A 26,435-nucleotide genomic window follows, 5' to 3' on the forward strand; every position below is an offset into this window, starting at 1 on the left:
TAGTATCTTTAATTCTGAGATCAATTGGCCCTTGCTTGGAATAGATGATGTGGGAATTCAGAAACCTTTCCCCACTTTGTAAAAAGGTTCCAATGCATAATGCTAGCCTATACATGTCCTAGAGATTTGGGAAAGCATTGTAAGGATGTACAGCACTTTAACAGCAAGGACTGGGAAGTGGTCCCCACAGGGCATGGGCAGGCACCACCATGAATTCTTGGAGGTTTTTATAATTGAGTAAGGTACAGTTATGCTCAGAAGGTGATTAAGAAAATCCTCTAAATGTTAAAACACCAGTTCAGGAGTTTAAATATAGGAGGCTCCCTGCACGGGTGGGAGAAACCATGCTCAGAAGACATAATTACTTATTGAAATTCCATTACTAGGGCTTGCCTACCTCTCTCCAAGCTGTTGGCTAGGGAGGCCCCTGAGTTTTCCCCAAACAATACAGTTACTGCCGCTGCTGTTGATCTAATGCCAGAAATAGATGGAAAACCCTGTTGCTAAAAACACCCCACATTTTGGTAGCAAGATAGGGAGTCAAGCTGGCATTGAACTGTGGCTAACTTTCAGAGTTCCTAAAGGTACTCCATAGTCTCCTGATAGAGGATTGCCACCAAGCCCTGCTCAGCTATAGACCTGATAGGCTCCATGACACACCAGGCAAGGTTCACCTGTGTTTGTAATGTTGGTGCAACTATTGTAAGTCCAACCAGTTGCTTTCTAATTGGATTTAAGGCTTCTTTTATAAAAGGAACCCACATTTAGTATTGTAAGCCGTGGCAAGTCTGTGACTAGGAGAGGTCACAGATCAAGTGGAGAAGCTTCTGCTACTCTTTTGTTAAATCGATGCAAAGCATCTACTAAGTTGCCTTCTAAACGTTTATATTTAGATTTGGATGCTGTTCAGGGAAGTTTCTTTCTGAAGTGGGCAGTGGTTACTGGGGAGACTTGAAACCAGTCAGTGCAACTGTCGCTGTGGCTGGGTGGCTCTGTGCTCAGCCCTAACTGAGAAATCAAGCACACATCTCTACCATCTCTTCCAAGTGTTCAGGGTTATCACAGAAAAGGGAAGAAGAATGTAAGCTGGAGGAAGCGTAGAATGTTCTGGAGCTCTGTCCTTCAGGAAAACCATTGCTGCCTACAATCAGAGCAGCTGTGACAACCTCACAAGGTCCTCACGGGGTTGGGCTCATGAACACTTCTGCAGAGAAGGATGGGACAGCTCATGAGGTCTTTCCCTTCCAGAATAGATGGGAGCTGTGAAAGGCTGCTGGGGTGAGGACAGGGACCTTTTCAGTGCTGTAGCTGTCAGAGTCAACAGTGGTCCTATAAGCCACCCTCACCCAGGCTCCTGTAGGTAGTCCTAGTTGAAATCATGAGTTTTTCAGGCTTGACGTGGGTAGAATCATTTCTTTGGTCAGGTGTTAGAATCCTAACGGTGGATGCATGGATGCTTGTTCTCCCTAGGGGAACGAGGTGTGGCCACTGATCCCTATTCTCATTTAATGGCTTGAAACAAAAAATTGAAATGAAAACAGACTTTCTCACAAAAAGGACAATAGGTAGGAATTTGGCTGACAGGACAAAATGCCTCTTTTTTCAAGTCAAACTGGGTAGAAAGGAAATGCCTTGGGGTGTGGTGGCAGAGAGGGAGACTTGGCAAGGGACACAAAGCAGCCTTCTGAGTAGCCTTGGGGTAAACGGTGGCTTTTGAGGGAGCCTAACTGCTGATTTGGGAGCCTTGCTCAGCTGCGGCTGTAAGTGAGGTTCCCTGGACCCCTGAACTCTAATAACAGTTGCACTGGGTCTGTCATGTTTCCTTGTAGATTCTTTTTTTTACCAAAATACTACCCTGAGCTGTTTGTTTGAACACAAGATGGTTTTTCCAGGTCTAAATCAGCAGGTCTCAACTGTGAGACCTGGCTATCCCAACAGCTGCTGTCTTGCCCTGCCCTGGTGAACTTAGCTTGGAAAAGCACAGGATGAACTCTAGGTAGAATTAATGCGGGTAGAAGTTATTTGCCCTTGTTTGCCTCGGGTTGATTCCACCAGAGTGGTGTTCTTTTCTCCGTGGCTTTTTTAGCAGGATGTGGCAGTGCCTTGTGCACAGCTGAAGGCTCACTCATGTTTAGTCTGCAGTGGTCTCGGGATCTGGAGTCTTAGTTATGATGCATTGTGTGATTGTAGATTGGTGTGGGACCCTGAGCAGGTGAAGGGTTGCTGATGAGAGGAAGAATGCGGCTTTAATTATCCAACTCTCCTGAATCGTAAAGTGTCAGATATGAGGTTTGTTTGCAGAGGCCAAAGGCAATTTACAGTGTAGACCTGTGCACCTGGGAAATGTCTTTTTCAAAGACTGAGTGAACACCAGGCCTGTGGCGGAGCATCAGCCTCTTTCAAAGCAGAAACAATGAGTGAAATGCATCAGTGTTTGCTTAGACTGTTGAATTCTGCAATCAGGGAGGCCTGTAGGATGGCTTTGAAAGATTTCAGGGGGCTCTTGAATTCCTCAAGATTGGGATGTACTCAAGCAGCATGTTGGTGATAGCTGTAATAAATACAACCTTTTGTTCAGTGGGGGTTTTTGGTCATCTATTTCATACAGCATATAAAGGATGTTGCCAGGGTAGGTAGCCCTGGGTTATCAGGTAAGCTAAGTGCCTTTCCTTTTCATGAAAAACTGAGGGTGGCTCACTCTTTGGAGGTGTTCAGAATGTAAGGCTAAAAAGTAGCTGTACCTTCTTGATGATAGTGACCCCATGTTAAAGACACATTTGGTGTCTCCAAGGTCATACTTTGAGGAGTGAATGTGCTGGGTTGGGGGTGGGGTGCTTCTCCAAAGGAATTTCTATCCAAGTCCAGATGGGCTCTGTGACAGGTTCGGAACATCTGATGATGACTTTCCTCTACAATTGGTAGAATGAAATTTAAGTAAAAGTGACTTTCTGAAAATGACTTTCTGTTGACCCCAAAAGAATCATTTTAAACCAGCTCCATTATGTGATGCAGAGTAAGGTGTCATTAAATGGTTTGGGCTTTCTCTTGTGGATGTGTGAACTAACAGAAACATCCTTAAGATGAAAGCATACAGAAATTTCCAGTGCAGTTTGCAATTGCAAAGGGCAGAGGGGATTTTGACTATTCCTTTACTTAAGCATTGTCATCACTGTTGTTGTTTTTTGTTTGTTTTTGGTGATGGTGCTGGAGTCCTAACTATGCTAACCAGTCTTTACCACTAAGACACACGCCCACATTATCTACTCTTAGTTCAGAATGGAAAAGACAAAGGAATGAAAAGGATTCTTCCTGGGCAGGCACAGTCTTTTATCACACTGCACTTGGGATGAGGCTGCATCCCCACAAATCTATACTAATATGAAGATGTCACTAGTTGAAAATGGGCTTACTGTCCCTGACCTCTAGAGTAATGTAGGTTTCAACAGCCCTGGAGAGAGTTGTCTCCCCTGGTGAGCAGGGGATCACTGGAGCTGTGGTCCACTGCTCCTGCCCATATCCTAAGAGAGCATTATATTACCTAGCTTTGGTCCAAGGACAGTTCAAAATCCATAACCCAAAATATGGTTTCTACTGAATACTTACTCAGTTGTACACTATCATAAAGATGAAAAGTAAATCATACCATTTTGAGTCAGGGTGAGCTGTATTAGACTCTGGCTACTCACTACAAAGGAAGGAAAATGTAGTGTAAGGTCGAGTTAACTGACCTTGGCTGTGTCCTATCTGTTAGGCTCACTCCACTTCTCCTATCCATGATATTGGGGGCAGCATACAGTCTCAATCCCAAGCTCTGACTCTGGGTCCCATGTGCTGGCTCAGGTGGGCACCTTGGGTTCTGGCCAGGGAAATGGGCACGATTGAAGCATCATTCTGGGAGAATGTGAGCAGAAGGTAGAAGACCAGTGACTAACCATAGATTCCCCCTGGAGACAGATGCCCCAGAGGGAATCAGAAGTCAAGAATGGACCACAGTTGAGCTTGACAGCTCTAGGCTTTCATGATTAACTAAAGGTCCCTTGTAACAAATCAGAGGAAGCCCAGCTGACATCAGGAAGTGGGAGTATGTGAACTGAGAGGCTGGTTCTGAGAGACAAATGCCTCCCCCAGCTCCTGTAGGTGTGCATTGTAATGGTAGGTACAGCCTACCACGATGCTATCTGAATGCTGATTCTCACACTCCTTGGTCAGCAATGGTGTTTGCTAGGACTAGTGTTCTAACCTGGGCTGAAATGGCGTCAGATCAGAAGTACCTCATATGTCCTAATATTTAACATGGTACAGATTCAAAGAGGGGAGCATCAGGGCATCTCTTAGGCAGACTGCTCAGAGATAATGACTAGGAAGAGATAGAGACAGTGAAAAGGCACTGATGGGCGTTGGGGTGACCCTGCTCCATCAGCCCTTGGGGAGGGAGTGAAAAAACAGCACCAACCACTCAGGTACCGGGAAACAGTGAGTAGCAGAGCGTGGTGCAGACTCATTTGTTAAGGAAGTTAGGCCTGCCCTTATACTCCCTCCCAAGGTCCCACTGGCTCAGGCAGCTTGCTCTGCTGCACTGTGATTTCCTCATTGGTGTCTCTGGTCAGGTGTCTCTGGGTGTAGAGGCAGGCTTGGCTTAGGGAGGAAGTGCCTGCCGCATACGCTCATGCAGGCTGGCCTGGGCACCTGGGCAGGGTAACTGCTGCGTCTTCAGTAGGCTGGCCCACAGTTTCTCCTATGGATGGGAGGCCTGGTGAGCAAGGAACTGAAATGTCAGAGAAAAACAAAGGCCTATGGTTCAGCCCTGATATGTGTGCTGGGGCACAGAGGGCCGAGGATGGTGAAAGAGGCCAAGGACCAGATATGGTACTTATTCTAGTCCCAGGAGAATTGAAGTTATATATAGGAATATGCAGGCATTGCCTGGAGTCAGCAGAAGTCCTTTAAGTCACAATGAGAGCTGCTGCAGAGAGGGAGCATGTCTCTAATTCGTGTCTAACGTCTTCGCTCTGCCTGTCCATTGGAAGGTAAGTGTGCTTTACGGTGATACCGCACACTGCAGCCAGAGGGCCATTTTACAGCAACAAAGGATGGAATCCCAGGCAATTTGTCATGGTTTTTCTGACTCTCAAAATAGCCTGTTCACACTGAAAGAAAATGCAAATGCATTCCAGGCTGCTATTATTACAGACTTTCTGATCAGAGTGGTCTTGTGTTTCTTTCACTAATTTGAAGAATTGAAAAGGAAGGCTCATACTCCCTGAATGAGAGGTGATTGCATTGATTTCCTTACTTCTACCTCCTACTCCTTGCCTTTAAAAAACTTATCTAGATTTTTGTGTGTGTGGAAATAGGCTTGTAAGATTTATTTTACTTTTCAATTTATTTATCACATTTCTGCAAGTGGTCTATATATCTCGTGCCCAAAGAGTATAAGATTCTAATCAAAGCAAGTTTACTGCTACTTAGGTCCAAAAAATTATTGCCACAAAAAAAAAAGCTTCTATGTGCTATATCCATTTGGCTGTAGAGGGTCTCGCCAAATGAATTTTATTATTTGAGTTGTGGTTTTGTTCCAGGCATGTCTATAAAATGTCCCTAGAGCAAGTTGTAACATTTTACTTTGAGGGGAGTGATTCCCGGCACACCGGAGTCGTGAAGGAGCAACACGGGTGGACCTTCCCTCCGTAAGCAGGTTCACACACAGCCCACGTTATGTTTAATTCGTTGCGTATCACATAGAGGGTACCACTGGGGACTTAGCAGGGAGGAGAACTCTCCAGTCGTTCACATAGCTGACACTAGAGCCAGAAGGCCAGGTCCAACCCCAGCTCCTGCCCCATGGTTTTATGAAGGTTTCCTGACCTGTGCCTGGAGAGCTCTGGTTTTTTATCTTCGGAACACTTCATTGTAATGACTTGCCCCCTAGCACCATATAAAACCAGCTGAGAGCACTCATGCCTGTAATCCCAACATGGAAGAGTCTGAGTCAGGAGGATGGCTGCATGTCCCAAATCAGTCTAGGCTACAGCGTGAGATCCTGGCCACCCCCTTCCAGTCCCAACTCCAATATAGAATATTCAGATTCAAAACCTACCTAGTGGGTGTTCCTCCTTGGCTGCAGAAGTCTGGTAATGCTCTGACTGTGTGCAAAGAAGGTTGGATGTGCCATCTGAGGCAACTTCAGTGCAGACACATGTGACCAGCTGCCCAGCAGACCTCAGGCACTGCTCCTCTTGGTACATCTCCTATGTAGCGAACGTTGCAGCTTGGGTATCTGATGACCTGTGACTGGATTTTACATATTGTATTTAGCAAGCATTAAGGATGACTGATAGCTACATTTTAAAAAAATGTCATGCTTCCTAAATGTGGTGCTGTTTCACGACATTTTCATTATCCCCAGTTTTCTATCTGCCAGCGGATGACAGCACAGGAAGCCCCAAATCATGAAGCCTGTCAATTCTGGGAGCATTTAAATAGAAATAGTGACACATTTGGAATACGGGCATGTACTGTAAAGACATTTTTACTTTCCCCTAAAAATGTATGTAAACAATTCAGAAATCTTATTTTTTTACATAAAATTGATGTAAGAGGAAATGAAAAACTAAATATTAAAAAATGAAATATATTTGGGCTGCACAGAAGTCTAGTTATCCAAAAAGATTACTGCAAGAACTAGGCATGGATTTATCAGGCTAGCCAAGGGCTCTCTCTTTTTAATTGAGGAAATTAGACCTCTCTTAAATCTAGGGTTACAACAGCCCAGATTTTTGTTTTATTTTACTCTACTAATTCAAATACATGCCAGTCTGTGTGTGTGTGTGTGTGTGTGTGTGTGTGTGTGTGTGTGTAAATTTGACCTTACAGTTCCAATTCAATTCTTTTAGTAGGCAAGCCTGTGTACGTACCATATCATTTCTTTTTTAATTTTGGGGGTATGTGTGCATGCTCTGTTTATGTTGTGATCAAATAGCTCCCTGGTTGTTAGTTTTTTACTTTTCAGGTGAAGGGAAAGAGCAGGTTGTAGTGGCCAAGTGGTGATATTAAGTTCAGTTTTTCCTGCTTTGTAATATGTTTGGCCTTATTAACAGTAAAGTTTGGGGGCTGGAGATGAAGCCCTGAGATGGAGAGTGTTTGGAGCATGCACTAGCCCTTCAGTTCCATCCTGGAACAGGTGGAAAGGGAAGAAAACAGAGAGGGAAGAAGGGAGGGAATGTGAGCAGATGTGTGGACAGAAGTCTGTGCTCTCACCCAGGGACCCCATGAATGCCGCCTTACATGACAAAAAGACTGTGCAAGTGTGGACGGGTAAGGTCCCCTTGGTGGAGATAATGTCTGGATTATTGAGGTGGCCCAGTGTAGTCACCAGGGCCCAAATAGCAGGAAGAGGGAGACTGAGAGTCAGAGTCAGAGGAAGGAGAGTGGTATCCTGGGCCTTGAAAAGGCAAGGAAGCATTCTTCCAGGAACCTCCAGAAGGGACACAGCACCGCCAGCCCGTGTGGACTCTTGCCCTCCAGAAGGGACACAGCACCACCAGCCTGTGTGGACTCTTGCCCTCTAGAAGGGACACAGCACCGCCAGTCCCACTGGGTTTCTTATGAAAAGTGAAGTAGGGGAAATAATTTTCTCTAATGTAGCTGCTCATGATAATAGTTAAGTCTGGAAATCTTTGAGAATGGGAAAATTAAGGACACATGAATTGATAATATATACTCAATGTTATAAAATATATAATTAAATAGCAGAAATTTATAATTTTCTTTAAGCCCAAAAAATGATGTAAGCTCAGGAAACAAAAGGAAATCAGTTAAACAACTATACAGTCCACAGTATCATTACTAGAAACCCAATGTCTACAGGTCCCTTTGGTCTTCTCTGATCACTTGCTTTCAGTAGACATTAGTCAAAGTTCTCATGTTTAATATTGATTGAACAGGTTTTTACTCTTTGTGCATGTGGAGTACTGCCTGTGGGTCCTGGCATCTCACTGATGAGTTGATAGTCAGTGCCGGTAGCACTTGTCAACGTTTAGTGCCTGTCATTGCCCAAGTCTGTTTCTGTTGTAACAATAGCTGAAACTAGATACATACTACATACAGAAAAGAGGGTGATTTTGGCTGATAGCTCTGGAGCCTGGGATGTGCATCAGAAGGAGGTTGTGTAAGCTAAGAGCCTTCACCTCATGTGCTTCACCTCATGGTAGGAAGCAGAAACCATGTGGGGAAGAAGAAAGAAACCATGGAGGGATGGCCCAACCTTTACTAGTCTGTTCTGGGGGGACGAGTCTAGTGCTGTGAGAGAGAACTCACTCCTTCAAGGAAGGCCTTCGCCTGTGAGTGCCCATCCCTATCCTCTCCCCGTGTCCCAGTAGGCTCCACCCCCTTACATAGCACAATGGCAACCCAGTTTCAACATAAAGGCAGATGAGGTGCAGGCGTGCAGTCCCCACACTCGTGAGGATGAGAGAGGTGGGTTGGGGGACCCAGGCCATAGAAAACAGAACTTTCATCATGAGTTTTCAGGTGGACAAACCATGACCCAACCATAGCAGTTGGGAGACAGAGAGCTGTTCACTGGGTACTTTCTACGGAAGCATAGGACTAAAGTTCTGATTCCTCAGAATTCATGTAAAATCTGGCATGCGCACCTGCAGCCCCACCACTGGAGATAAAGACAGGTGGATCCCTAAGGCTCACTGGCCAGCCAGCCTATTCAAAAAAAGTTCTAGGTTCAGTGAGAAAGTCTGTCTCAAAAGCTAAGGGGAAAAAGTAATTACAGAATACCTTCAGATATCAACCTCTGGCCTCCACATGCGTCTGCATGGATGAACACATCTACATGTACCCCACGCACATGTGAAGACCCTCCCCACCAGCAATTACATTCCATATTCCAACAGCCGTTGGAGTAAATGTTGCATGGGTAAATAGAGAAGTGAAACAAGATTTTTTAAAAGATTGTGGTTCACCAACTCAGTGTGGTTTGAGAGGAACCCACACATCAAAAGAGAAAAACCAGTGAAGCTCGACAGAGGCAGGGATATGTTACTGTGAGGAGAGAAACCAAAATACCCAAACTGCATGAGTGTATGAGAAGACCAGCTAGAGGCTCACGCCTCACACCAAGAGGAATGAAACAAGGATGGGAACCATGAAAGAAGCAGAGGCTCATAAAGGCATGGCTAGGTGCTTCAGCTTTGGTTTTGGTATTCTAGAAAAGTCTCCAAGTTTCAGTAAGTAAAAAGAACCCAAGATGAGCATCAAGAGCAAAGGAAGGCTGTATGGAAAGCAAAGCAGATCAGGTTGATACAAGATTTTAGAAACTTGTTTTCTATTTGTATGTATGTATGTATGTATGTATGTATGTATGTATGTATGTATCATTGTATGTATGTATGTATGTATCATTGTATGTATGTATGTATGTATGTATTCATTGTATGTATGTATGTATGTATGTATCATTGTATGTATGTATGTATGTATGTATTCATTGTATGTATGTATGTATGTATTCATTCATTGTATGTATGTATGTATGTATTCATTGTATGTATTATGTATGTATGTATGTATGTATGTATGTATTCATTCATTGTGTGTGTGCTTGCCGTGGCACAGTTGTGACTTGTTGGGACAGTTTTTTTTTCTTCTACCACATGGGTCCTTAGGTTGGGGGTCAAGCATATTTGCCTGCTGAGCCACTTGGCCAGCTTGCCCCAACCTAGATTTGTATGTTCAAGACCAAGAGCTAGAAGAAAAGGTCTCAATATCTCAATGTTCTAGAGGGACTCAGTTGTTAAGCAAGGATTCTGCAGGCCTCTAAGCTCCTTCGTGTCAGTGTGCAAATGAAAGTCACCCCCAGCAATGCAATGAATTCAGCCTCAGCATAACACTTCAGAAAGAAGAAATTATTGAAGCACATATGCCAAATAGAAAAATTTGTCAATAAAGATAAATCAGGAAACAGGAGGCATTGGTATAAATAATGCAGAAGTTAGTGGAACAAGCAGTAGAATGTGAAGTGAGGTTTGAGTTCTAGATGCTAATGCGGCTTCCTCGACGACACCCAGGAGGCTGATCACAGAATCTAAGTCTGTGGTGAGCTGTTGTGTTTGCCATTGAGACAGGTGTAACAGACACCTAGTTTTAATAACAAATGTTAAATATGTTCACACTGACTGGCCAAGGCAGTGACACAGGTCAAGAAAAGGAAACCACTCTATCAATATGAGATCAGTTAGTATGTGTTACAAGGCAGTCTAAACAGAGTGTATTAATCAGGGGTCTCTAGAGGGTAGTAATGGATAGCATGACTGTATAACAAAAGGGAATTTATTATGGTGACTTACCCAAAGGGTCTGGGTAGGCCAGCAATGGTTGTCTGCACACTGGAGAGGCTGAGAACCCATAGCTTGATACCCTGGCAGTCACACTGTGGCACTGAAGGCCGAGGACTGACTCTTGGAGAGCCGCTGGTCTGCAGTACACACTGGAAGGCCCGAGCAGCTGGGTTCTGATGTTAGTCCAGGAGGCAGATGCATGGTGGATGAACCTGCCAGACCTGAAGGCAAGCCAGCAGAAACAAAAGCCTTTCCCCTGGGCCTCCTTATGACTGCCTCCTCCAACATACTCAGTACTCCCATTTCACTTAATGTAATCAGGAAAATCCCTCCCGGGCCTGCCCAGAGGTTAAGCTAGTCTAGATAATTCCTTACAGGTGTGCCCAGAATCATGAGTGAGTCTAGATCCTGCCAAACTGACAATTTAACCGACACACAAAACAAAGAGGATTTGGAACTAGAAGAAACATGTCAGTCATTAGAGATGCTTGCAGAGAGGGATTTTAATGGTGGGAATCGAATGTGTCGAGTCAGGAGAATTAGAAAAATGTGGTTTGTTTGGCGAGGACCAGATTGTTAGAGGCAGGTTTTAAATAGCCATTTCCATGTCTACCAATGACAGAGGAAAGGGGGAACTGGGTGCAAATTTGTGCACAGGACATCTTCGATAAAGTCCTGAATGGTCAATGAAAGGAAATGTGTCTGGTCTGCGGGCTTGGTACACTGTGGACACTGCCTGCTGTTTCCTCTCCGTCTCATGGGTAAGATGAAAACAAACACTGGATCCTTCCCCCCCACCAAAGATCCAACCTGCTTCAAAAACCACATGCAAACATTTCATCTGAATAAAGCAGTTTAACTGTGTGTGTGCACGTGCGCGCGCGTGTAGCATTTCCTTGGTATTGAACATTGTCAGTCATGTAGAGATGATGTAAGATCTGTTGGAGTCTGTGTGTGGGATGGAGTCTCCCCAAACTGTTCCATTTTGCATAAGGGTCTTGAACATCTGGGGATTTGGGTTTGGCCCAGTGGTCCTATAACCAAAGCCCAGAGGAGACTGAGTGTCCTGGTTAACATTAACTGTCAACTTGACAGAGACTAGAGTCACTTGGAAAAAGAGATCCTCTATTGGCTCAATGTCTGTGGGCATCGTCTTGTAGGAGGTTAATTGATACAGGAGGGCGCAGTCCACCGTGGGTGGCACCATCCCTGGACAGGTGATCTTGGGCTGTAAAAGAGCCGAAGAGCAAGCCAGCAGGATGCCTTCCTCCATAGTCCCTGCATTCAGTTTCTGCCCTGGGTCTCTTCAGTGGTGGACATGACATACATGGAAGCAGAAGCCAAATAAGTCTCTGGTGCGTTTATTCCAGCAGCAAAAAGGAGACACTGCAGGATATGCCAAGAGTTAGCAGTGGGCTTCCTCTGGTCTTTCCCATGTTGGTGTTTTCTCATTGGGCGAGTAGTGGCTGTGGCACCTTTTACCTTGTCTTGTTCATCCCATGATGTGTGGTCGAAATATATCTAAAAAGGGTAAAAAGGTATCTATAATGCTGCATCTCTTTCCAGGGCAAAGAAAATCTTGAGTTGACCGCAGTGACATACTTCTGTGACTCTAGCTACTCATGAGGTTGAGTCAGGAGGATTGCATGTTCAGGACCTATCTGTGCTACACAGAGTTCAAGCCTAGCCTGGAAAACTTAGGCATAGAGAAATAGATGTAGCCTAATGGCAGAGCACTAGACCCGCATATGCAAAGCCCTGGGTCTAATTCCCAGTAAGTACCCCATGCTCCATAAGGGGAAAATCCCCACACAGACTGAACATGTTTTCAAATGGAAAACTGGCAGCCTTACATTTATAAAAAATAAAATCAAAGGAACTCTCTGTATAGAGTAAACTCTGGCTACAAATACACTTAAATATTCACACTGTTTTTTGTGTATCAGCCTTATGAGTGAGTTTTATTTTCTTCTCTGTAATTTTTCATATTATCTAATTTTAGCAACACAAGTATGCATTACTTACATAGTCAGAAAAGGGTGTTTTCATTTTGAAGGTAAAGTGTACAGCTCTCTTTCCCTGAGTTTCCACTATAATTTTCCTCCCCAGTATTTTCTGAAGTATGTGCCAGAGTGCCTGCTTAGGAGAGATGTTAAGTACATATTTTAAATAAAAAATTTTAGGGCCCCACTGGGGAATAGGGAAGGCCTGTGTTCTCCAGGCTGAACCGTTCCCTTCCTCTCATGTGTGTTGGAACTTGTTAGTTACCCCAACACTGATTTTTCCTAGTGGGGATATACTGCATCCTATTTTCAGGTCTCACTGAGAAGCCCATGCTGCGTAGAGAATATGTGCAGACACATCAGCTTAGAATCAGTGGTTCTCAACCTTCCTAATGTTGCAACCCTTTAATACAGTTCCTCCTGTTGTGGTCACCCCCAACTATACAATTATTTTCATTGGTACTTCATGACTGTATTCTACTACTGTTACGAATCATCCTGCAGATATCGGACATGTGACCACCAAAGGGTTACAACCCACAGGTTGAGAACCGCTGGCTTAGATTCTTCACTGGATTCTGTTCCATCCTCCCCACCCCTACCCAGTCCTATCAGACCTATGTGATCAACTATACACACCCGATTCCCTTGGCTGTCAAGTCTAGCTCAGCATCACCCTCCCCCCCATTTTTTCTTCATTTTCCCATTTGTGTAGATCCATTACTTCAATAGTGTGATGGTCAGATTGAGAAACATAGGTATCTCTTTAGAATATCTAAATTTATGTAAGGTAATTTATATAATTATCACAATTATCACATACACACATGCACACTCACTCACACTCATGATTTTGTAGGGGAAGATGGTTTAACACGTTTCATTTAAATTGCTGTGGGAAATACATTGGCACAACCCTACATAGGCAAGGAAAGGATTTATTTGGCTTACAATTCTAAAATACCATTCATCATTTTTGGGACGTCAAGGCAAGAACTCAAGCAGCTAGTAACATTGCATCCCCCGTCAAGAGTAGGGAAAATCCACCCACGCTTGTTTGGTGTCAGCTGTCTTTCTCCTTTCTGTTCAGGACTCCCTGCCTGAGGAGTGTTGCTGCCCACCCTGAGCTGGGCCTTCCAGCCTCAGTTAACAGGTCAGTCCACACAGGCATGTCTACCGGCCAACCTGATCTAGATAATTCCCCAATAAGACTCTCTTCTCCTGTGACTCCAGACTGTGTCAACTTGACAGTTGACTAACCGGAACAACATACAAGCTTGCTCATGCTTGGTGCTCCTTGAAATTCCCAGAGCTAGTTATCCTGTTGCTGTTTCTTTTAGTTCTCTACTAAAATTTAAAGACTGGGTGTTCGGCCTCAGAAGCCCCTCTTGGACTCCAGTGATATCATTTAAGTCGCCGGAGCAGCAGTTAATGGGTGTGTTGTGTCTTTTTGTTCAGCCATTCAGCTGGTGTGCCCTCACTTGGAGCGATTTTCCAGGACTCTGCCTGTGCTGTCTTCAGCAGCTGGCTGGATGCTGGCTTCCCTCCAACTCTGGGAGTACATTACTCATGAAATGATAATTGGAGAAGCCAGCTGATCTTAATCCTTTTGGTATTTGGGGGTGTAGAAACATCAGCTTTTTTTCCCCATGGTGCCATGAAAAATAGGAAGATTTAGGGATTCTGGCATAATTGAAGAGAATAAATTGTCTTTGTATTAAAAAAAAAAACGTAAGGGGCCAACAGTTTTCCCACAGCTGTTATAGATACCACTGTTACTTAATGTGGTTGGGGCATTTTAAGTTTTATGCTACTAGAAAGGAAAACACATTCTTGTCTAATTCTTTTTAATTTAATGTTTTGTCATCTAACAAAATAACATAGTTTTAAAAGTCAGATCTCAAATAGGACACAATGGTGGTTCTCTATCCTAATTTGCCCAGAAGTGACTACTTTTGACTCTTATGGGTACCAGGACATCACATTCCTGTGTAGGATACAGATTTCTTGATGTTTGATTAATTGATTTTAAGCATCATCTTGGACACCCTCTCCTCCTCTTTCAGTGCCCAGGCCAGATTCCACAGTGTTATCCTTCTCCAGCCTCCAAGCAGCTGGACTTACAGATGTGTACCCTCATCCATGACCCATTTGGGGCCTATTGTTGTGACTTATAATTAACACTTAACTTTCTACTCCACTATCCCTTGGGCTTCTTCCTCACCTGCAGGAGCTAAATCAGTGTCTGAGTTTACATTGCCATGTCTATGCCCACATTATTCACATAGAGCCTTTGTGTACTGGGTTGGTTGTATGACTGACTGCTGCTTAACTTTTTGTTTTCTTGAAGTTGGCAGTTGCCTTTGTTTTTCATTAGTTTAATCAAGGCCTCCTTTGACAATGGTCTCTTACTAGAATCTTGTTCCAGGTCAGTTTTAGCAGGTTATTTCTGTTTATTCTCTTGGGTTTGCAGCTCTCCAGGCTTGCCACACATCTTTCCTCCTGGAATCTTCCTTGACATCATCACTGACATTCTGTTGACTCATTTTTTTCTTTTGGAACTGAGTTGTTTCTTATTCTGGATTTGCTCCCTTATTTTGGTGGGAAACATCCTGAATTAATTTAATCTAAAAAGAAGATGGCTCATGCTAGTTCCAATGCTGGGGAGGTAGAGAGACGGTGATCCTTGGGCCTCAGTGGCCAGTCACTAAACTTGGCAGTTTCCGTGCAAGAAATAAGACTTGTCAAAAAGAAAACAAATGTGCTCTTTTACCCGGACCCATCAACATGGGCTGCGTGCACACCAAGACTGTGAAGAAAGCGGCCCGGGTCATCATCGAGAAGTACTACACGCGCCTGGGCAATGACTTCCACACCAACAAGCATGTGTGCGAGGACATCGCCATCATCCCCAGCAAGAAACTCAGGCAACAAGACAGCCGGCTATGTCATGCATCTCATGATTCAGAGATGTCCCGTGAGAGGCATCTCGATCAAGTTGCAGGGGGAAGAGAGAGGAGAGATAATTATGTTCCTGAGGTCTCAGCCCTAGACCAGGAGATCATTGAGGTCGATCCTGACACCAGGGAAATGCTGAAGCTTCTGGAATTCCGCAGTCTCTCCAACCTGCAGGTCACTCAGCCTAAGTTGGGATTAATGTCAAAGCACCACGTGGAGCCGTTTGAGTCTGTTCTGTCATATTTTCAATAAACCTGAAAATAGCTTTGAAAAAGAAAAGAAAACAAATGTGGGTGGCATCTGAGGTTGACCTCTGGCCTCCATATGCACACATGTAGATATGCATCTGCACATATGTGTGAACATGCATATACAGAGGTGTGGCAGTGTGGAAGGCATGATGGGTCTGTCTCAGTGTTCATTTTTACTCATTGTTGCAGTGCTGATTGGTGCCAATTATCCCAACATCGCAGACATTGTATTTTGAAATTTGGGGGTAATAGCCATGTGGAACCCTTAGGGTGAAAAAAGAGAACGTGTTACCTTTTCCTTTCACTTCACTTATTCTAGCCCCCACTACCTGGTCATTACTGAAATTGGAACAAAGGTGGTGTCTTAGTTTTTCATTGCTATAATAAAATACCTGAGACTGGGTACTTTTGAAGATAAGAGGTCTTCAGCTCATGGTTGTAGAGACTTAAATCCAAAATATCAGAGTGAAGGCTCTGGCGAGGGCCTGTTGAATGCAGCACCTCATAGTGGTTAGGGACAGGAGGCCTGAGGTATTTAAAGGGAAGATCACCTTTCAAGAATGGAAGCCCGAGAAACTGGAGTCCCACAGTTCCTTCCGTGTTCAGACCCCAGTTGACCTAAAGACCTTTCACAAGGCCCCAGCCCTCAACATCATTGTACTGAAGACAAGAGCCCACCACGTGAGCCTTTGGGTATTCACTCAAGTCATACCCAAGCCTTTCCACATGGTTTCTGAATTCAGGGTCCTAGTTAATAGTTTCCTCAGAACAACCTGGGACCTGTTGGCTTGAAAGCCTCCTGGCACCTATTTCAAAACTTCATACATATAATTCTTTTAAAATATAACCTAAGTAGATATTACCTATTAAAATCCTTCATGAATTCCCCCATGAAATGCTCCCCACCCCACTCCCCAGCATCTATGGACCACTGATAAAATAGTGCCTGTGGCTATAAGACTGGACACCAACACTGCACTGCAGAGCTCTCACCCGGCGATGACTGTAGCGTTGGTGAGTGACCACTGGATATGGAAGTCCCATCTGTAACTCCCCTCACCCTGTACATCATGATCTCTTCCCCTTCTGTGTGGTGGACCCTTGACCTTTAGATTTTGGACATCTCCTGCTGTGAAAGGTTTTCCATCCCTGTCAACCTGCCAAGCAGCACTCAAGAAAACTCAGGCATCACTGATTGTTTTGGTTATATCTCTGTCTTCAGTCGACTGACAAATTGCTTTGTATACTAATTAGCCTGAATTCCCAAGGAGCCTGTTAGACCTGCATCTAGTCCTGTGTGCTTGGGGGTGTACCCAGGCTGATGAAGACCTGCATCTAAATCCTGTGTGCTTGGAGGTGTACACAGGGCTGATGTAGACTTGAGTCCTGTGTGCTTGGGGTTATACAAAGAGATGATGTAGACCTGCATCTAAATCCTGTGTGCTTGGGGGTGTACCCAGGCTGATGTAGACCTGAGTCCTGTGTGCTTGGGGGTGTACCCAGGCTGATGTAGACCTGAGTCCTATGTGCTCGGGAATGTACACATAGTTGATGTAGACCTGAGTCCTGTCAGTTTTAGGGTGTACACAGGGCAGGTGTAGACCTGCATCTGAGTCCTGTCTGCTTGGGGATATACATAGGCTGATGTTGTTTTCTGCCACTCTTGCCATGTTAGAATGGGTCTGTTTCAAGACTTCTAGAATTTTAGCACAGTTACTGTTCATTCACTCCTTCCATCTATCTTTATTCCTTCCTGTTTATCTAGTTTTCCTCTGGGTCATTCTGCTTTGCTTTAGTGCAGGTTTTCTGATGATACGTTCTTTTTTGATTGCCTAAAATGGTCATTATTTTGCTTTTTATTTTATTTTATTTTTCTTGGTTTTTCAAGACAGGGTTTCTCTGTATTGTTTTGGAGGCTGTCGGTCCAGCCTGGCCTCGAACTCACAGAGATCCGCCTGCCTCTGCCTCCCAAGTGCTGGGATTAAAGGTGTGCGCCACCACCGCCCGGCTGCTTTTTATTTTTTTAACAGAAAATTTTCTTGGGTGTAAAATTTTAGGCTGGAGATTTTCTTTCAAGACTTAAATTTTCCCATCATTTGTGTCAGATGTTGTCTGTCCAACTTTGTTACTTCTTTGAAGGTATGTGTGCACATGCACACATGTGTGTGCCGGTGTGTGTGTACTTGGAGGCTTGTTTGCATATATGAAGGTATGTGCAGTTTTGTATATGTGTAAAGTTATGAGTGTGCATGCAGGTGTATGTGTGTGTGAAGTTATATGTGTAACATGTGTGTCCAGGTGTGTGTGTACATGGAAGTGTGTTTGTGTCCTTGTAGGTGTGCATGTAGGTATGTGTATGTGTGAAGGTATTTGGGTGCATTCATGTGTATGTGTGTATGCGAGTGTATTTATGTGTATGTGCAGGTGTGTGTGTACTGGTGTGTGTGTGGATGTGTGTACAGGTATATATATATGCATATATATGTATGTGTGTGCGAAGGTATGAGTGTGCATGAAGGTATATATGTACATGCAAGTATGTTTACATAGGTGAGTGTGTATGTGATAGCATAGAGGTGTGTTTGTGTGAATGCAGGTATATGAATGTGTGAAGGTGTGAGTGTGTATGCAGGTGTGTGTTTGTGTGTGTGTCCATTCCTTTGCTCCTTTTAAGATGTTTCCCATTCTCTTAGTGATTTAGTATTTGTTGCTATTTTTTGTTGTTTTAGAAATTACCAGACATCCTTTCATATCCTTTGTTTTTCTAGTTTGGATGTGGCTTGAGAGTACCCCACAAGGCTTGGGGTGTTGAATGTTGGCCTCCTGTGAGACACTGAGGGTGTAGAAATTTAGTTTTGAGTATGGCTTGTAGAGGCTTTTCAAAGGTCATTATGTTAGCTGATGTCTCTAAGACAGTAAGATACTGGTGTCTTTATACATAGAGGAAGAGACCAGAACACAGATGAGCTACTTGTCTCTTGTCACATGATGTGCTCTACTGTCAGCATGATAACTATCACCAACCAAATCCTTGAGCTTGTGCCTCTACAACTAGGAGCAAAGTAACCTTCTCTTCTCCTTAAAGCCACCCTGCCTCAGACATTTTGTTATAGTGACTGCTGTTGGGGCATTGAATGTCCCCAGACATCCATATGGTTAGTGCTTGGTTTCCTGGGGCATGCTGGGAAGTGAAAGAAACCTTGGGAGTTGACACTATGTCTTCTGGGACACACACTCTTCTTTTTCTCTTTGCTTTTGTCTGATGAGGTGAGTGGTTTCTTTCTTGAATATTCCTGCCACAGTGTGATGCCTTAGCAGAAACCAAAGAAATGTGGCTGCTTGGTCACAGAGCAGATTCCTCCGACCCATGAGCTAAATAAACCCGTTCTCTGTAGAAGTGATCTGAAGTGTTGCCATGGTGACATGATGCTGCCACGGTAATAAAAACTGTCCTTTTTCTCTGTATCCGGAACTTCCACCTCAGCCCACTCAGGCGTTTTCACTGGGCCTTTCTTTATCTTTGCAGTGCTACGCATGGAGCCGGAATCCTGAGCACCCGGGCCTCTGTGGAGGGCTGCTCTCCTAAACCTAGTGCTTTACTTCCTGTCTATGTGTGGGTCCACGTCTCAAATTCCCCATCTTCTAGTTTGTAACAACTGCCTCTGCTGTGTCTAATTTTTGTTAAGCTCACATGTTACATTATTCATCTAGGGAATTAAAGTTTTCAGTTTCACTTCTATTTTTCTAAGATTATAATTTCTGGTGAAATTCTTATTTTCATCAGTTTGCTTATCCTCTCAGTTTTGTTGGACATGACAGTAAAAACCTTGTTTTTAAATTGATTACCTGACTTCACTTTCTGGACTCTCAGGCAGGTGTGTGTTGTCTCAGAGATGGCTGGAGCCTGGTAAGGGGCAGGATGGCTCAGTGTTACTGGCCTTTGGGGACCATGTCTGCCATGTCACCGGCTCACCTTCTTGTGTGCTCTACTTACAATCCTTTTCTTCATGTTGCTTTTCCGTGGGATTCTGCTAAGATTGCAGAACTGAACCTTTAAGCTTGAAAACCGTCCCAGTGAAAAAAATGAATGTACTTGAATCCCATGTCCCACCCTGTGACCCTGCTGTGGTCTCCCCCAGGCTGTCTTTTGGTGCTATAGAACTCCAGATTTTAGGCTCCTGCTGGTGTCCTATGGGACTTGATTTTCGTATTTTCTCCAGCTTTTCCTCCTTTTCTTTCTAGGGACACAGATATGAACTTCTCTGTGCTCCCTGGACAGGGAGGGCTTGTAAAACCACAAAATGTCTTTCAGAAGCAAGTATCAAATGCAGTTGCATCTCTCCAGGTGCTGTAGTGTCTTATTTATGGTCCTCAGGTAGGTGAGCTATGGTGTACCAATAAAAGTAAATCACATTCCTGTGTCACAGTCAGGCTCCCAAGGTGGTGTCTGCTTTTAGCTTGAAGCTGTGGGTAATACATGAGGCTGGCCTCTGGGTCACTGGAAAGGTTGGCCACCTGTTTGCTGTTTCCTGAAAGATTCTTCTTCATGACTTTTAGAGCTTTGGGGAAGGATGTTTCCTTTCTATCAAGTGTCTCCTTGCATGGGGAATGCTGTTACTGGCAGCATGCTGTATAAATGTGGGGGTTTCAGTCATGTGATTATTTACATCACAGCTGTACATCCTTGTCCTGCGCACTACACAGCTTAGGCTCATAGCACATACAACAGACACATCTTTAGAGCATGTTTGCCGTAATTTCGGAATAAATTATCCCAGTCATTATTCTAAAATGTTCTGAATTTGCTTCTATTCTTACAGCTGTTAGTATGCCACATGCTATTCCATTCTGTTTTTTTTTTTCCAGAGGAAAACATAATTGCTTTTGTGGAATACAGCCCCATTGATGGTGTAATCAAATATTAAAAATAGAATTACAGAGTTTTGCAGAAATGCAGTTAAAGAAGAGTGAGTGCCCATGTCTTTGCCTCTATTCATAATGTTCCTTTTGGATTTGGGTTGTTAGAGAAATCCAATCTTGGTCTGAGAAAATTTATATGGAAAGTACTCATGGATTATATTTTCAAGGCAATACGCACCTACTGGTCTGTCATGACCACACAAAAGCTACTTTTTTTTTTTTGGTTTTACAAGACAGGGTTTCTCTGTATTGTTTTGGAGGCTGTTGGTCCAGTCCGGCCTCGAACTCACAGAGATCTGCCTGCCTCTGCCTCCCGAGTGCTGGGATTAAAGGTGTGCGCCGCCACTGCTTGGCCAAAAGCTACTTTTTAAAAATTTAAATTACTGTACATATGCCTGGAGATACTCTCACTCCCATTTGCAATTATTCCTGTGATGTAGCCATCCAGCACCAGTGTTGATGGAGCATGCTTGATATACTCAAAAGGAGAATATTGTGTATCACCTTATTGGCTGATCATTGAGAGAGAAATTTAAACTGATATGACCATGTGATGAGCACAGTTATCAAAGTTGATATAATTGACTACACAGAAATATGCAAAGTTGAGATATTCTCAATTAGACATGTAATTTAAAAAACATTGAGCCGGGCGTTGGTGGCACATGCCTTTAATCCCAGCACTCAGGAGGCAGAGGCAGGTGGATCTCTGCGAGTTCGAGGCCAACCTGGTCTACAGAGCGAGTTCCAGGACAGCCTCCAAAACAATACAGAGAAACCCTGTCTTGAAAAGCAAAAAACAAAAAAACAAAAAAAACCCATTGATTGCATAGAATCTGTAAAGTGAGTATCAAAATTTTTGAAAAAAAAAAAAGAATATAAAGATGTCAAATTCCTTTAATTAACTTCCTAAGGGAGGAGCACCCCAGTTGTATATCCAACACCAAACTGTCAGTCCTTAAAATACACATACAAATGACTTTACATAGACTGAGCAGGTTGTATTGATGTATTTAGTGATATATACATATGTACATGTATGCATGTAACAACAATCAATGAAAAACAGGTCATGAATTTGAAAGACAGCAAGGAGAGGTACATGGGAAAATATGGAGAGAGAAAAGGGAGGGGGGAAATGATGTAATTGTATTATCATCTAAAAAAATAAAACAAATAGTTAAAAAAATGAGTCAATGACTAAAAGATGAATGACCCTAACATCTTTGGAAAGTTAAAAAAAAAACGTTTGAATGACTCATTAGTCAAATGAGAAGTCAGGATGGAAACCAACAGCCTTAAGTGCTTAAGAAGAAAGATTAAAATTGATTGGAGTAAACACTCGTGTCAACTTTGGGAAGGAAAGCCGGTAAACTTAAAGACAACAAAGATACAAAGGTAAATTAGTAAAGTGGAAAACAGATACAGGCAGGAGGCTCAACAAGGCCAAAGTATAAGGTAAAAGTCGCTGTCTGAAAAATCTAAGATAATAGAGGAGCCTGGTCAGAATGAGTAAGAATAAAGAGAATAGTATTAACAGCCACAAAGATGGAGAGGAGATGTGATTCTTCATGGGGAAGAGATTGAAAGTCAGCAGTGGCATTTGCTAGCTCAATATATAATAGATAGATTTTTAGGAAAACATAATAAAGCTTATTATAGGAAAAATATTAGCTTAGTAGAACTGTTTCATTCTCTGTAAAGAAACGTGAAATGTTGCCTTTGAAATCAGCAACAGGAGGTTGTAGAGAGGGCTCCGTGGAATAAGTACTTGCTGTGCAAGCATGGGGACCTGTCTTCCATCCATGATGGGTGCATAAAAATCCAGCCGAGGTGGTACATGTCTGTCATTTCAGCATGGAGAAGCAGACAGTAGTATCCCTGGGCTGGCCAGCCAGTTTGCCAAACCAGTGGGCTCCTGGCTTAGTAAGAAACCTCTCCTAGAAACCAAAACCAAACCCAAAAATAATGGAGAGTTATTGATTAAGGAAGGTATCAGTGTTGACCTTTGGTCCTCACATGCATACTGACCTTTACATACATGTGTACACACATGCAATAAGACATGTTGAAATATTTGAAGTTTGTGTTAGTTTATCAGCAGATTAGCTGGAAGATCAAGTTATCAAAACCCAGTCAGGTATATTTTTATGTTAGAAGCAGACCAAAAATGTAAAATGAATCATTTAAAATGGCACAAAAATAAGATATCTCGGCATAAATCTGATTAAAATGTTGGGAGCTGGCCATATGGCTCAGTGTGTGAAAGCGCTTGCTGCCAAGTCTGACTCCTGAGTTTGGTCCCTGGAACCCACATGGTGGAAAGTGAACTGAAGTCTACAATTCTCACCTGCCCTCCACGAATGTGTCCTGGTATGCCCGTATGCACACATCCACATATATAGACAAAAATAAATAAAAGCATTTAAAATATTTAGACAATTGTGTATGAAGAGAAATGTAAAACTCTATTGAAAGACATTAAATAACTTGAGTAATCAGTGAGATAGTTAACTGAGCTGGGCAAAGTCCATACTATGAGGATGGCCATTTCTTTTTCTGAATTGGTTTGATTCACCACATTAAAAACACTAATGGGAGGTGCTGGAGATAGAGCTCCATGGCTAAGAGCACTGGCTCTTCTTCAAGAGGACTTGATTCAGTTCCCAACATCTACAGGGTGGCTCACAACAAGCCATAAATCCATGTCCAGGGGATCTGACGTCCTCTTCAGACTCCTACTGGCCCTGCACACACAAACATGCAGATGAAAACACTCACACACATGAAATAAAGTGAATATATCTGTAAAATTTTCAAAAAGGGTAACACGACTTTTGGGGGAGGGAGAGGGATTTAATGAAAGAACTGTTGGTCCAAACTCAAGAGACTACTAAAGAATTCGGGGGACTCCGTGCTTCTGGGTACCCAGGCTCTCTTGAAGCTATAGAAGTGAAGTATGGACATGTCTCCTAGGAAATGGAAATATGACCCACAGCCCCAAGCACAGCTGAGCTTCCTAAATGGTGGGGTGAGGCGCATGAAGGCATGAATGCTGCAGGAACTACTGTCTGGCCACAATGGGGACACTGGGGTGGTTACTGTCTTTACTGTGCTGATGCACATCTGTACTTCTAGTGCTCTAGGAGCTGAGGTCAGGACTAAGACTACATCTAGAACAAAACAACACAAAAGAAAATCCAGTGAGGGATGGCTCACTGGTTCTGCAGGTCGAAACATTTGATGCGCAAGCCTGGCAACCTGTGTTCCACCCAGAGCCTATTTTTGAAGGAGAACCAGCTCCTAAACATTGTTCTCTGACACACCCACACATGCACACTCACACACAGACATTCACACTTGCACACACACTCACAGACATTCACACACATTCACACTTGCACACACTCAGACATTTGCACAGTACACATCCACATTCACACATGCACATACAAACACACACAGACGTTCACACATTCAGACACACTCCTCACACACATTCACACACATTCACACACATTTACACCTGCACACACTCACAAATGTTTGCACAATACATTCCCACATTCATACATGTACACACACTTAGACACACACTCACACCGTCATGGCACATACAAGCCCTGCACTCACATATACACAGCTTACAAACACACACAGGTCAAGTGCCCATGAATTAAATGGCACTTTAATGAATTAAAACCTAAACCCTCCTAAGACCATGCAGTTCAGAACATTCTGGTCAGGAACCATGTTTCCTACCTGTCTGTGTCTCTCGTTTTTTGAGATGCAGGACCTCAAAATTTAACTATCCATGAATGCTTTCTCTGAAAGTGTTTGGAGAATGTAGTCCCAAGGAGTAAACAAATAGCAGAAGAAGTAGCCCAGAGCTTGCATCAGTACTCCTAATGCTTGGGAGTGAGATTGTGAGTTCCAGGACAGCCTGGACTACACAGTGAGAGCCTGTATAAAAACAGACATCGTCAAGAAAAAAGAAGTCAATGGTTTAAAAAAATGCTTTAGACCAGGAGAGAAGGGAATGGAATTCAAAGAAAGGGGACCCTGGGAACTGTACTGTCACAGGCCAGGGAACAGCCAGATGAGAAGGAGAAGGCATGAGACTCTGTGAGGACACACCCAAGCAGGATAGTCGTCTGCTCCAACATGGTGTGTGTGGGAGGGTCTCAGGTCTGTGGGAGAACTCACCGTGAGTATTGGCAGATGAAAAAAGCAAAGCAATTAGCTGCAGTTAAGGACAGTAGTTCGATTTTAAAGGGTATTATAAATGCTTTTAATTGTCATACTCTCGTGGCTTAGTTATGGACAGTTTCCATCATCATATCGTCAGTACTGAATGATGAAAGAAAAACTGGATTGCTACTGGGCTGGGAAAATGTGGGGTCTTACTGCTGTCCATGGTCACTGGGGAGGGGGAGGGAGGCATTGGGAAAGGGAGGCCCTCAGCTTTCATGAAGTGTCAAGTTCAGAAAGTTGAAAACAGTAGCAAGAAGAGGCACAGTTGTAAGCGGCAGTCTTCCTGGAGAGGGCCTGACTCTCAGTGATAAAACAGACTTGGATCAGAATGGTTAAATCAAACTCCTGTTCCTGTGTGCTTCTCTCTGGGGCTTTACTCGTGTGGTTTTACTTACATTTCTTTGGGAGTCCAGGCACTCATAGACTAACCGTAGCTGACTCTGGGAGTAAATCATATTTTCACTGGGCGAGCTACCATTGAGCCACTAAGATGACAGTAGTGTGAACTTACGGGCATGACGTCCTGATCACAGTGTAGAGAGAAAGGTGTCCTCCTTGTTTCTGCTAGTATAACAAATCTCCCAAGGCTGATCACCTTATAAAGAAAAGTTTGCTTAGCTCTTGGTGCTAGAGGCTGGAGGAAGAGGTCATGGGAAAGGAGGAATGAGATGTTAGATTTGCATTTCAGCGGAACTATTGTTCAGCACAGAAAATAAGTTCAAAAGTAGCAGGATGACCTCTGTGGGCCTGGGATAGGAGTCCCATGGATGGTGACAGCCAGGTGTGAAAGGCTGCAAAGTCTGCTGTGATGTGGTTAGTAAGGTCCACGGCAGGAATTGCTTAGAGGTTTGTGTGGAAAGGACGGGGGAACTGGGGTGATGCTGGGGTTCTGGTAGACACACCTGGGTGGTAGAGGTAGAGGATGCTGAGGGAACAGTTGATCATAGGAGTGGGGTGTGGGTGCATAGTGATACGGTTGGCCTACTGGGCAAACATTCGATAGATCCCCCTGGACCGGGTTATGTAGAGGCTGAAGGGTGGAGCTGGAGCATTAGGGGTGTGAGCTCTCCCAGGATACCTCTGTGTGGAGGGAGACAGAGGACTGGAGGAGACTCACTGGAGGATAGGCACCAGCTGAGGAGAGGCTGTGGAGGTGAGGGTGGTGGGGAAGCCAGGGGAGCCAGAACACCAGTTTGTCCATCGGCAGGGGGCCGATGAGGACTGAAGGGGGTTATCTAACTCAGTCACCCAAGGCTATTGCTGAGGGAGCAGACATGGCATTCTGCAGGAGATGGACCAATGCCTATTGCTTGGTGGGAGACGGGACTGGAGAGGGCAGGTAGCCATCACAGGCTGCTGACTGCCTTGATTGGAAGGGAAGGCACCCTTCATGTTACTAGCCTGCAGTAAAGCATTCAGTCCTCTCCACCCCCTGTTGGGCCTAGAAGTGTCTTGCTTTCAGGTAGACATAGGCAGTGAGTGACATTTGGGGACCAAATAGAGTCCTCTGTGTCCCAGTGAGGCAGGAAGGTAGGGAAGAGTAGGCACTGAAGGTCTTACACAAAGGCTATGAAGTCAGCATAGGAGAACTGGCTGGCTCAGAAGACGGATGGAATCAGCCAGTCAGAGCCAACGAGGGCTGGCTGGAGCCCCTGTACATGGCAGAGGCCGTCGAGAGTATCTGAAGGTGACTTGTGGCT

At 44.0% G+C, this 26,435-nt stretch overlaps 1 protein-coding gene and 1 pseudogene across 2 annotated transcripts in view; both read left to right on the plus strand.

The window, feature by feature from the left end:
- Window positions 1-26,435, plus strand: part of Fam189a1 (family with sequence similarity 189 member A1) — a 409,697-nt gene that overhangs the window by 131,262 nt on the left and 252,000 nt on the right. The gene's annotated exons all lie outside the window — the stretch shown is intronic.
- LOC101824217 lies at window positions 15,140-15,537 on the plus strand (annotated as a pseudogene).

This window comes from Mesocricetus auratus, unplaced genomic scaffold (genome assembly GCF_017639785.1).
Source record: "Mesocricetus auratus isolate SY011 unplaced genomic scaffold, BCM_Maur_2.0 Super-Scaffold_4256, whole genome shotgun sequence".
In the NCBI taxonomy this organism is placed as follows: domain Eukaryota; kingdom Metazoa; phylum Chordata; class Mammalia; order Rodentia; family Cricetidae; genus Mesocricetus; species Mesocricetus auratus.